Source organism: Leiobunum rupestre, chromosome 9 (assembly GCF_980474605.1).
Source record: "Leiobunum rupestre chromosome 9, qqLeiRupe1.1.hap1, whole genome shotgun sequence".
Taxonomy (NCBI): Eukaryota; Metazoa; Arthropoda; class Arachnida; order Opiliones; family Sclerosomatidae; genus Leiobunum; species Leiobunum rupestre.
The window spans coordinates 16,801,678-16,813,769 of NC_143392.1; the positions used below are offsets into that span (position 1 = coordinate 16,801,678).

A 12,092-nucleotide genomic window follows, 5' to 3' on the forward strand; every position below is an offset into this window, starting at 1 on the left:
AAAATCCGCCATCTTTCTCATGATATCCACCGCCACTCTTATAAAAATCCGCCATCTTTCTAATGATATCCACCGCCACTCTTATAAAAATCCGCCATCTTTCTCATGATATCCACCGCCACTCTTATAAAAATCCGCCATCTTTCTAATGATATCCACCGCCACTCTTATAAAAATCCGCCATCTTTCTCATGATATCCACCGCCACTCTTATAAAAATCCGCCATCTTTCTCATGATATCCACCGCCACTCTTATAAAAATCCGCCATCTTTCTCATGATATCCACCGCCACTCTTATAAAAATCCGCCATCTTTCTCATGATATCCACCGCCACTCTTATAAAAATCCGCCATCTTTCTAATGATATCCACCGCCACTCTTATAAAAATCCGCCATCTTTCTCATGATATCCACCGCCACTCTTATAAAAATCCGCCATCTTTCTAATGATATCCACCGCCACTCTTATAAAAATCCGCCATCTTTCTCATGATATCCACCGCCACTCTTATAAAAATCCGCCATCTTTCTCATGATATCCACCGCCACTCTTATAAAAATCCGCCATCTTTCTCATGATATCCACCGCCACTCTTATAAAAATCCGCCATCTTTCTCATGATATCCACCGCCACTCTTATAAAAATCCGCCATCTTTCTAATGATATCCACCGCCACTCTTATAAAAATCCGCCATCTTTCTCATGATATCCACCGCCACTCTTATAAAAATCCGCCATCTTTCTCATGATATCCACCGCCACTCTTATAAAAATCCGCCATCTTTCTAATGATATCCACCGCCACTCTTATAAAAATCCGCCATCTTTCTCATGATATCCACCGCCACTCTTATAAAAATCCGCCATCTTTCTCATGATATCCACCGCCACTCTTATAAAAATCCGCCATCTTTCTCATGATATCCACCGCCACTCTTATAAAAATCCGCGATCTTTCTCATGATATCCACCGCCACTCTTATAAAAATCCGCCATCTTTCTCATGATATCCACCGCCACTCTTATAAAAATCCGCCATCTTTCTCATGATATCCACCGCCACTCTTATAAAAATCCGCCATCTTTCTAATGATATCCACCGCCACTCTTATAAAAATCCGCCATCTTTCTCATGATATCCACCGCCACTCTTATAAAAATCCGCCATCTTTCTCATGATATCCACCGCCACTCTTATAAAAATCCGCCATCTTTCTCATGATATCCACCGCCACTCTTATAAAAATCCGCGATCTTTCTCATGATATCTACCGCCACTCTTATAAAAATCCGCCATCTTTCTCATGATATCCACCGCCACTCTTATAAAAATCCGCCATCTTTCTAATGATATCCACCGCCACTCTTATAAAAATCCGCCATCTTTCTCATGATATCCACCGCCACTCTTATAAAAATCCGCCATCTTTCTCATGATATCCACCGCCACTCTTATAAAAATCCGCGATCTTTCTCATGATATCCACCGCCACTCTTATAAAATCCGCCATCTTTCTCATGATATCCACCGCCACTCTTATAAAAATCCGCCATCTTTCTCATGATATCCACCGCCACTCTTATAAAAATCCGTCATCTTTCTAATGATAACAATAACAATTTGTTTAATTCAGGATAAAAAAGCTGTACACTTATTGGGCCTTGATTCTTGATACAAAAGATACTATAACGCTCAAAACAAATGAAACTATTTACATTAATATTGATACAATGATAGTGCCCGAAAAACGAAAATAAAAAAAAACAGAATTTCACAAAAAAAAAAGATACATATGAAGCGACTGTAATAATAATAAAAAAGACTAATATTTAGTAAGTATTGCTTAATTGAAAAAAAGATCAGCTCCAGTTTTGATATGTATCTAATCGACACTTGAAGGCCGAAACGGAGGATTTGGTCTTAACGGCAGCCGGGAGATCAGTCCAAAATGTAACAACCCGTTGAGTGAAGCTACCCCGTTGCACCACTTTTTACGGATTGTGGGAGCCTTTCGGCCCTCCCACTTGATGTCGAAGAAGTCAACTGCAGTAATATCATACGGGCCATAAATGATTTTGAAGGTTTCAACTCAGTCAGCGCGAAGACGTCGGTCTTTAAGGGACGGAAGACCCAACCTTTCATCATATGGTAAGGTTCTGAACCCTTAAACTAGCTTCGTGGCCTTTCTTCGCACCCTTTCCAGCTTCTCAATGTCATTGAACAGGTGGGGGGGGGGGGGGGGGGGCAAATTCTGGAACAGTAGTCTAAGTGAGGGCGAATGTAGACACTGTACAGGATTTGGAAAGATTTGACACTAAAATGAGAGAATGATCTTCGCAGCATATATAAAGCTCTTGTACCGCGCGCAGAAGCGGCTTTGCTATGGGTATCCCCGAACATATAGCCTGAAAGCGTGACCCCAAAGTCCCGAACCACAGCATGCGCCTCTATCGCTTTACACCCCAAACTGCACTTATAGCAAGGATTATTAGCCCCACAATGGAGAACAACCGATTTAGTAGTATTTAAGCTCATACCATTCGAGGAGACCCAATGGGCCAAAACATCAATGTCCCGTTGGAGTAATAGCGAATCAGTCGGTGAAGCTATTTTATGACCAATCTTATTGTCATCAGCAAACAATTTGAGAAAAGACTCCTTGATTAGCAAAGGAAGATCATTAATAAATATAACAAAAAGAGTTGGGCCTAACACAGTTCCCTGAGGCACCCCACTGGTCACCTCACACCATTCTGAACTGACCCCACGCGGGACCACACGTTGCGTTCGACCACTCAAAAAATCCGCGATCCAATTGACAATCAAAGGTGGAACCCCTAAATACTCAAGTTTCCGAATAAGCAGCGAATGCGGGACCGTATCGAACGCCTTGTGTAGGTCTAAATAGACCAAGTCAACGGAATGCCCCAAATTTAGGCACGTAGTGACTTCCTCAAGGGTTGAGAGGAGGTTCGTAAAACACGAACGTCTTAAAGGGGCTCCAAAGTTCGGTGGCAAAAAAAAAAGGAAATTGAGCATGCTTTTCCTTTCCCCCAACCCCTCACTCGGCCTTACCAGAGGCGGGCAGAGTTAACCGTAAATTTCGCACTTAACTGACTTTACACACATTTTGCCACCGAACTTTGGAGCCCCTTTAAGAGAAACCCTTGTTGGTCTCTCGAGAAGAAAGATCGGCTAGTAAGGAACGCCACCAAGGAATCTCGTACGCTGGTCTCCAGTTCCTTACACGGCAGACAGGTTAGACTTATACCCTTAAAAGTGTCAACCGCATTGGAGTTAGGAAGTTTTTTGATCGCGGTAACATTAGCCCGCTTCCATAAAAGTGGAAGACGACCAGAAGAAAGAGAGTAATTGAAAATAGCTAATAGAGGGGAAGCTAAGATGGCTGAACCCTCTGAAAGTAATCGCGGATGAAGGTCATCAGGCTCTGGGCAGTCGCTTTAAATATCGTCGGACTGTGGAATACGATAGGCCAAAGTCTAGGGCCCGGGGACTGAAAACAAAATCAGAGGGCTCAGAACGGTCAAAACCAGCGAAAAAATCACCCAGATATACCGCCTCCAAATCGGGCTCGCGGGTGAACACGGAGCTAAAGAAATCGTTAAGCGCCGTTACCACCTCAACTGGATCGCGGATTAATACCCCCGCCGAGTTCTCCACCACCATCAGAGAGGGTTTGGGTTTAAGAGAACGGGAAACACGCGAGTAGAGCGCCTTGGGATTGGTAGGGATTTCATCAATTAAACGGGCTTCGTACTTATATTTCGCGGAACGAATGTGTTTAGTAAGTAAGTTACGTTTTTTCGCAAATGCGTGTCTGTTGTCAGTAGAAGGTGACGCTCTGAATATACGAAAGGCAGAACGCTAATTGTCTCGAATTAGGTGCTCGGTTTCCTTGGACCACCAGGGCTGAGTGTTTCTGTCAGGTTAAATTCTACCGCCCCCCCCAGAGGTTCCCCTTTTTCCGACGCCACTGCCAAGCGTGCCGGGAGCGCGACGCTCGCCACTGGATACCGGCACCCCCGAATGTATAAGAAACCCCCCCGAAGAAAATTTTCTGAAAGAATCACTGGGCTCCCTCAACAGACCCGAACGTTTAGTAGGTTTAATGGCGATCAAGGGCACCGACACGTCCCTGGCTTCAGTAACGTAAAGGAGAAGGATATCAAGCATTTCGTCCGGGGTAGGGGCATCGAGGACGGCTGACCAATCCTTCGCAAGCAGTGCAGCGCGAAATAGATCATAGTCCCCACGACTATAGGCAAAGCGTGTAGACGGGGAAATGGGCACCGGAAGGGAACACTGGAGGTCGAAAGAGAAAGTGAGAACATCATGATCGCATTTATCAAGGGAGGGAAGGTGGGAAAGGTCATGAACAGAATCCCAATCAAATATAAAAATGAGGTCTAAAAGTGAAGGGATATTGTTCCCACGGCGGCGAGTGGGAGATAAAATATGTTGTGTTAGTTGAAAGGAAGACACAGTATCAAGGAGCCTTTTCTCAACAGATCTAACCCCCTTAGCCCTTACCTGTGGTACAAGAAGCCCAATTTATCGCAGGCGCGTTAAAATCCCCCATAATAAGCACACTTGCAGGCTTTCTCCATCGTCCCCAATAAAATCTTCACGAACTCAGGAGTCGCCGAAGGGCTACGATAGCAACATAACACAATAAATAATTTTTTATCAAGTTTAATTTGGCAAGCCAAATTTTTTGAGAAGTTAGGGAGCGATTAGCAGTTGCCACATGGTGCGATCGAAAATACAGAACACATCCGCCACTTCTTGACCAATCACAATCGGAGCGAAAGGAATTATAACCCGGAATGTGGAACAATTCAGAACATATGTCCTTATTTAACTAGGTCTCTGTTATGGCAATACAGCCAGGAACCAGTTCCCAGACCAACGCACGCAGTTCAAGGATTTAGATGTAGTACGGGTCGAGAGTCCTCATCGTAATATCTTCAACACTCTCCCTCGATGAAGACTTGAGATAATGCGACCAGATTCATTGTCTGACGAAGACGAATGAATGTTTCAGCTGGAAGACTCTTTGTAAAGATGTCGGCTAGTTGATCTTCACTTGGTACATAGACGACGTCAAGCTTCCCACTATCAACCACCCCTGTAGCAAATCAGAGTCGGGCCGACGTAGGCTTTTGTACTTAAATGGCAAAGTCGGCCGACCGTCGGCGAGATAGACTTTTGAAGGTCCAAATGTCCTAGGGGTAAATGAGTCGGCCGACCCTAAAGATTTCATCCCAACTGAAACTGGCTACAAAACCGACTTAGAAACAACGTTGGCCCGACTTTACACACGCCCGAATTGCCGACCCTCTAACCAGAAAACCAACTGTAAATATCCCCGGTAGCAAATTAGAGTCGGGCCGACGTCGGCAAAAGGTAGACCTAAGAACCGACCCCGAAATGACGTTATCCCGACTTAGAATGTACTGTATAATTACGTCGAAACGACTTACTTTTTGATATTTTATGTGACTGAAAATAACCAAATAAAACCGTAAATATAGCTATATAAATAGTCCCATGAACGGGAGTGAAACAATGAGTTTATTTCCGTCAATCGGAAAGCTCTTGAATCTGGAGTACAGAGTTCAATAGTTTCTTGGAGTTTAGTAACAATAACGAATGAATATTCATTAATAATATCTTAGCCTAACATATTTAGGTAAACGAATGTAACCTACTTGAGCTGAGAGATTTTTAATACGGAAACATTCTCAGATTGAATATATAATCTTTTTCAAAAAAATATAATACAGAAAGGAAGTTATTTTAAAAATATTTCAATTTGTTTTATTAATTCGCCAAAGTTTCACAGTTTTGAGCGATTAATTGGCAAATAAATGTTGGATATAAGTCGGCCGTTGCTCGGGCTATAAATGTGTCATGTCTTTTGCAAGTCATGACAGCTATTACAATTCAAGGTCGGCGTTTGGACTCTAAATAGTTCCAATGATAAGACTCTTAGATTCGGCTAGTGGTTCAAAATGCTAGGTCGCTATACCAACTTTAAAAGCGACCGAAAACGTACTCACGAGGAATTCTCAAAAACGTTTAGGACTATTAGAGTCCGTATTTGGACCAGGACCGAAAGGCGACTTTTCGACCAAAGCCCGACCTTAAATCGACTATTTATCTTTTAAATTTAAGGTCTATTTTAAGTCGGATAATGGTCGGCATACCGACCATAAATAGTCCCAAAAAAGAATTTACGGTTTTAGTGTCGAAAAACGTTCGGACGTTTTTAGGTCGGTATTTGGTCGTCGACTATAAAGCGACTTTTCGACCGTACCCCGACCCTAAAACGACTTCATGTGCTACAGGGGCAGTTCTCGAACGTAGAACTGGCGAATGCTTATATGTTTCGTCCGACGGTGCAACTCGGGGTTGCGGATCAGCTTGATTGTACCGGCGTTGTCAACTCGTAGAACTGGGACTTCGCCGTTCGAAACTACAATGACTGTCATGACTGACTTGATCCACACGACGTCTTTCGCTGCCTCGGTAGCTGCCATCAGTTCTGACTCGGTCGTTGAAAGACTGACTGAGTGCTGTCTCTTGCTGACCCAAGTGACCGGAATGGAGCCCATGAGACAAACGAGACCAGTAGTAGAACGTCTGGTCTTCTCGCAGCCACCATAGTCAGCATCGGAATAAGGGACTATGGAAAGGACGTCGTCTGATCGATATAGCAGCCCGAGATTCGTCGTTCCTCGTAGATAGCGACATATTCGTTTGATGGCGTTCCAGTCTGCGATCGTCGGGTTTTCCATCGCCTGAGAGGCACGATTTACGGCGAACTCTATGTCTGGTCTAGAGCCCATGGCGGCGTATCGCAGGCTTCTGATTGCTGATGCGTACAAGGTCGACGACTCGAACGGTTTCTGATCTTCAGCGCTCAAACCAGGAACCATAGCTGATGTCTTTACTGGTTTATACTCAGCCATGTTGAGACGTTCCAGGACTGGTCCAATGTAAGCGCTCTGACGAAGAAAGACTAACCCATCCCTCGTGACATCAATTTGGAGACCAAGGTACGTTGCTGCCGGACCAGTGACGACTTGTTTTTTTTTGGATTTTCATTTGCAATTTTCAAATTTGAAAAGGGACTTCAGGTATAGTCGTCAGGTGTTCCCGAGTTTGAATATATTTCCGGGATAAGCCCGTGAGCAGTGTAGGATCTTCACACCGCTTTTTTCCTTTCCCCTCTGAAACCACTTCTTCACCGGACCGCGATTAGTCTCGCTTGTCAATCAAAACTCATCGCCTCCGCGTTTAACGTTTCCTCGCTGACTCGCTTTTATAATGTTTAATATGTGAACAAGCCACCCGTTTCAGCTTATTGCCTGGTCCCGAACATTTTTGCTCATAGATTAATGTACTTCACGTCGGATTATTATTATAATCAATGGACTCAATGGTGAAAGACATTTAACGTCAGAGATACTCTGTGGTGAGTATGAGATCGAACGTATTGGTGGAAGAAATGTAAGTCAAGAGTGGAGAGAAAGTCTTCATCTTTTTCTTTGGTGGTAACAGAGTTCCTGAGAGATAACCAGTCAATATAGGTATTGTTTTCATCACCAATCACTATTAGGCAAAGGTTTTTTAAGGTCGCACAATTTTCAATGTGTTCCAATAGGTGTAACAGATCAGGGTTATTTTTAAAGCAAGGTGATCGATAAACGCATATCACGAGAAACGAGGTGGGTGCCACAATGAGTTCAATGACTAAAAAGTCCAACCCATTGTATGAAATTTGTGCGCAGTTTATACAGTTTTGTGTAAATAAGAATGTGAGACATGGGCAGATCGGTGCAAAGTTGAGACAAAAAGCTGTATAACTTCCAGTGGTATTCGTTTGTCTGTCAGTACGAAAAAGGATAAAGTTAGGAAGATCCACTTCAGCATCTGGGATGGTAGTGTAACAAAAATGGTAAGTTCGTCACGGCGTTCTTGTGAGCGAAGACTTTGGGAATTCGCTAGTAGACAATGAGGTGTTGGTGCGAAAGAGTTTTCACACGGCCAATATTGCTGGGATCCAGCGTTGACCAAGATGAACGCAATTTGGAGAAACAGTGTTCTTGCTTGGTGGATGGGCAGAGTTGAGATGTTTTGTTGACATAGGCCGGGTCTCGAAAAAGGTTGCGGACGGACTGGGTTTCAGGATATGCTTCTCGCAAAGGCAGTAATGGATGTTTAGGGTTGATGTTATTGGTATGTGTGGTGACAAGTTTAAGTGGTTGTTCGGCGTAGCGAGGAGGGCGGTGAGTGTTGAAGGACGAGGGAAAGTCCGGAATTTGAGAAGAGCTTTGGGACGACTTTATAGTTCCTAATATAGAGATTTATCTCGCCAGTGTGTAGGCGACGCTGAATTTTAGCAGAAGCAGCCGGATACATAGATTGTTGTCGTTACGTCCTATCTGGCCTGGTTTGCAGGGATAATGAAGAGCTGTGCCGCTTTTTTACTATACCGGGTGTTGCACGGCCCGTTGGACCAGCCCTAGGCTTCACTGCAATGGTCGCATCTGAATGAATTAATAAATCTTTATTTTCCCACCCCAACTTGGGGTCCCTTTTACATTAGGGATGAGCTAAGCTCACAGGATTAATTTTAAATATTTACAAATAGTAATATTTTAAAAATACAAATTAAAACTAAAGAACAATATTTACAAATAGTAATATTTTAAAAATACAAATTAAAACTAAAGAACAATATTTACAAATAGTAATATTTTAAAAATACAAATTAAAACTAAAGAACAATATTTACAAATAGTAATATTTTAAAAATACAAATTAAAACTAAAGAACAATATTTACAAATAGTAATATTTTAAAAATACAAATTAAAACTAAAAAACAATATTTACAAATAGTAATATTTTAGGAGCGATACGGTATACTCACAGGGACAAACGCGCTGAGCCAGACGAGGCCGCACAAACCACAATCCGATGGGTGGGAGAGAGCGTAAAATGTTGCCAATAGCCGCTTAAATAAAACATCTTCCCAGAAATGGCCAAGAAGTAATATTTCCGACAGCCAGGACTCATAAGTTATTATTTATATAGTGCTTGTTGAAATATTAGAAAGCTGGAAACTTTCTCGAACGTAACATCGGTTTTTTGCTAAGCCTTAACATGCCAAAAAAGTTACCTGGTTAAAAGGAAACACTTGTTGCATACCGTACACTGCAAAAGTAATGTTTAGTTCTAAAGGAATCAGTTTTCATCTTTTTCCAAAATATAATTTTATACGAAAAGAATTAACTCTGCCTCCACGAGAAGCTTTAAAATTGCCCGGTATTATAAAAATATTACATATAATTTTAATTATTTATACCATAAGAGGATGATAATAATAATAATATTTTCTTCTTATACTTAGTTTTAGTAACATTATATAATTTACCTTAAAATATATTATCAAAAATTAACATTAGTACGTTCCTTATACACGTGAGCGACGCGTTTCTTATCTGACGCAAAATTATCATGAGGGCAAAAACGCGTCTCTATTTGGCTTAAATATGACTTTTTGGCTAGCCATTCTAACCGTTTAACCGACCGACCGGAAATAGCTCCTTCCCAGATGAATTTGGAAAGGGGAGTAGAAACCGAGTATCTTTTATTGAAGCGTCCATTGTCTTATTCATACTTCGCGCTGCCCGACTTGCTCCCCCCCTACGTGGGAGTAGGAAATAAACTAAAACAAGATTTCTTTAACGACCGCACGTCATTCGATTAAGACAATATTGTTTAACTTCAAAAAAAATATTAAAAAGTTGTTGTTTTAATTGTGCAGAAAATAAAAAAAATAAAATTTGTCGGAAGTTCGACTAAAATTAAATAAACAAAAATAAAAGAATGTGAAAGTGAATGAATATGAATAGTACCTTTCCCCTTTTCTCCTTAACCCACAAATAAACTAGGACGTCACTTAAAAGTCTTAAAGTTTGTCCTTTTATTTATTTATTATAGTGTTTAGTTTATCAATTAGAAAGACATTTAAAAACATAGAAGGACACAAAAATGGCTTTACAGGCAATAAAGATATTCCGCGAGGGAGGTTCCGGGTGGAAAAGTGTCCAACACCGACGCGGCGTTACCCCGCTGTATTGCGATTGCTTGTATGTCATGTTCCTAAAAACTCGAGAATGGTTAGCACTAGCGCTTTAAAATTTTAATTCAATGTTCAGGGCCTGATTTCCAACTAAACGCGCCTAATTCCAAATACCTGACATGGTTATTAATCTAATTCATAGCCTGGGCTGCGTTCAGCAGAGCTCATCGGACTCACCGATTACTAATCGGTGACATCGGTTTCTACCATAGAAATCTCATAGGTAACTAGAATGCTGCCGTGTAACTGGCAAATGGCCCAAACGCCGTGGCAGACGACGCCAGATCTCAGCCAATCAGAGCTCAAAGAGCGGTTCTGCCAAGAATTTAATGTCACCGGAGAGAATGACGTCACCTATCTCCCGCTATAGTAACGGAACCAAGGAGGATTATTATCCTCCTTGGCGGAACCACTCTACGGCCTCTCATTGGCTGAAGGTTCAAGGCGAACTGGCGTCAAGCTCGGCCGTAGGCGGCAGCATTCTAGTTACCTATGAGATTTCTATGGTTTCTACTGTACACTTTTGCGCGTTTCCGGTTTTGACGTCACGATATTCATCGGTTATTAACCGAAGTCATCGGCTGGAAGGGTCGGTTTTTCCGATGACTTACGTCATTACTGACGTAAAACTACTATAAAAGCTACGCCATTTTATAAAACACCGATAACTGAATAAAAGCGATCTATTCCGCTCCCGTCCGTCACCTATTAAGCCTAGGTCTTTAGAAAAGCAGCTCAGCCAAGATACTGAAGTAAAGGTAATTATCTCACGAATAGAATCGTTTATTTATTGAAATTATCAACAGGAACATCCATTTGGTTCATTTTGAACTGATGTTTTATATTAGGCCTAAAACATTACCCGCACGAGTTGTTTTCAGCGTTTTTAAATTTTCGCGCTAAAGTGAGAACCGCTTCCCCAGCGACCGAAAAAACGCGTCTTTTTTCGTTGCGCGAAAATTTTATCCGTCTCGAAAATTCGCCAAGTGGGAACTAGCCTTAACTGTTGTTTGATTTATGCGATAGTTCGAGTTTGGTAAAGCGTGATTCGAGACAGTATAACATTATGGAAGCTATGATATCAATTTTGCGGACTGAGGTAGTTTGTTGCGAGGTGACCGTGTAAGGCTTTCTGTTTCATCTTTGAGGAGTGATAGCTCACTTCAGAGTGTTTTGAACAAGAACAATGGCCCATAATTTACTGGTAAAAGGAGTAATGTCAGTAATGTCTTCAAATTTCATATCTCCAAAAGGTGTTTCCATCTCTTACAACTTTTGCAACTAACCCAATCAACAATGGCATCGGATGTATTTCGTTCTAGTGGTTTTGAGCTTTCTTTCCCGTCTTTAATCATCGTGGAGCAAATGTTCAGCAAGACGTACTATCGTGTTTAGTTTCGGTAAATCTTCCGAGGTGGTAAAGGGAAGTGCAAACGTCCATTTTCAAAGATGATGATCTTAGGGATGCCGAATCTGTTAATCCGACCCCGATTGTTCAAACGCGACATGCTGACTTAAAGCGCCGTTTTAGTAACACCTAATTATTGCGTAAAAACCACCTGGGAAAACGGCGAACGCGTGATCGTTATTTGGAAGTGAAAAATCAATTCTAAAGGATTTGCGGAAATACCGTCGGATCGACTTTATAAAATCTTTGGATAGTACAGTTGCAGGCCCCCTATAGCTAAGCTACTGCATGTATTAAATAGCGCTCCCCAAAAACTACTACAAAAACGTTTGTAATTAGCCCTCTATCGAGAAAGATAGGCGTAACCTCTGCGGATGCGCGAAAAACAGGGCACACCTAAATATTCCCGAATCTATACTCTTAAACGCGCCACCCCAATCGACCGCCATTACCTTACAGTCTACGTAGGGGAGGGTGATGAAAAAACCGGTTTTGGGAGGAT

At 42.0% G+C, this 12,092-nt stretch overlaps 1 pseudogene; it reads right to left on the reverse strand.

The window, feature by feature from the left end:
- Positions 1–6,371: 6,371 nt before the first annotated feature.
- Positions 6,372–7,001, reverse strand: LOC149926715 (uncharacterized; annotated as a pseudogene).
- Between the last annotated feature and the right edge of the window lie 5,091 nt (positions 7,002–12,092).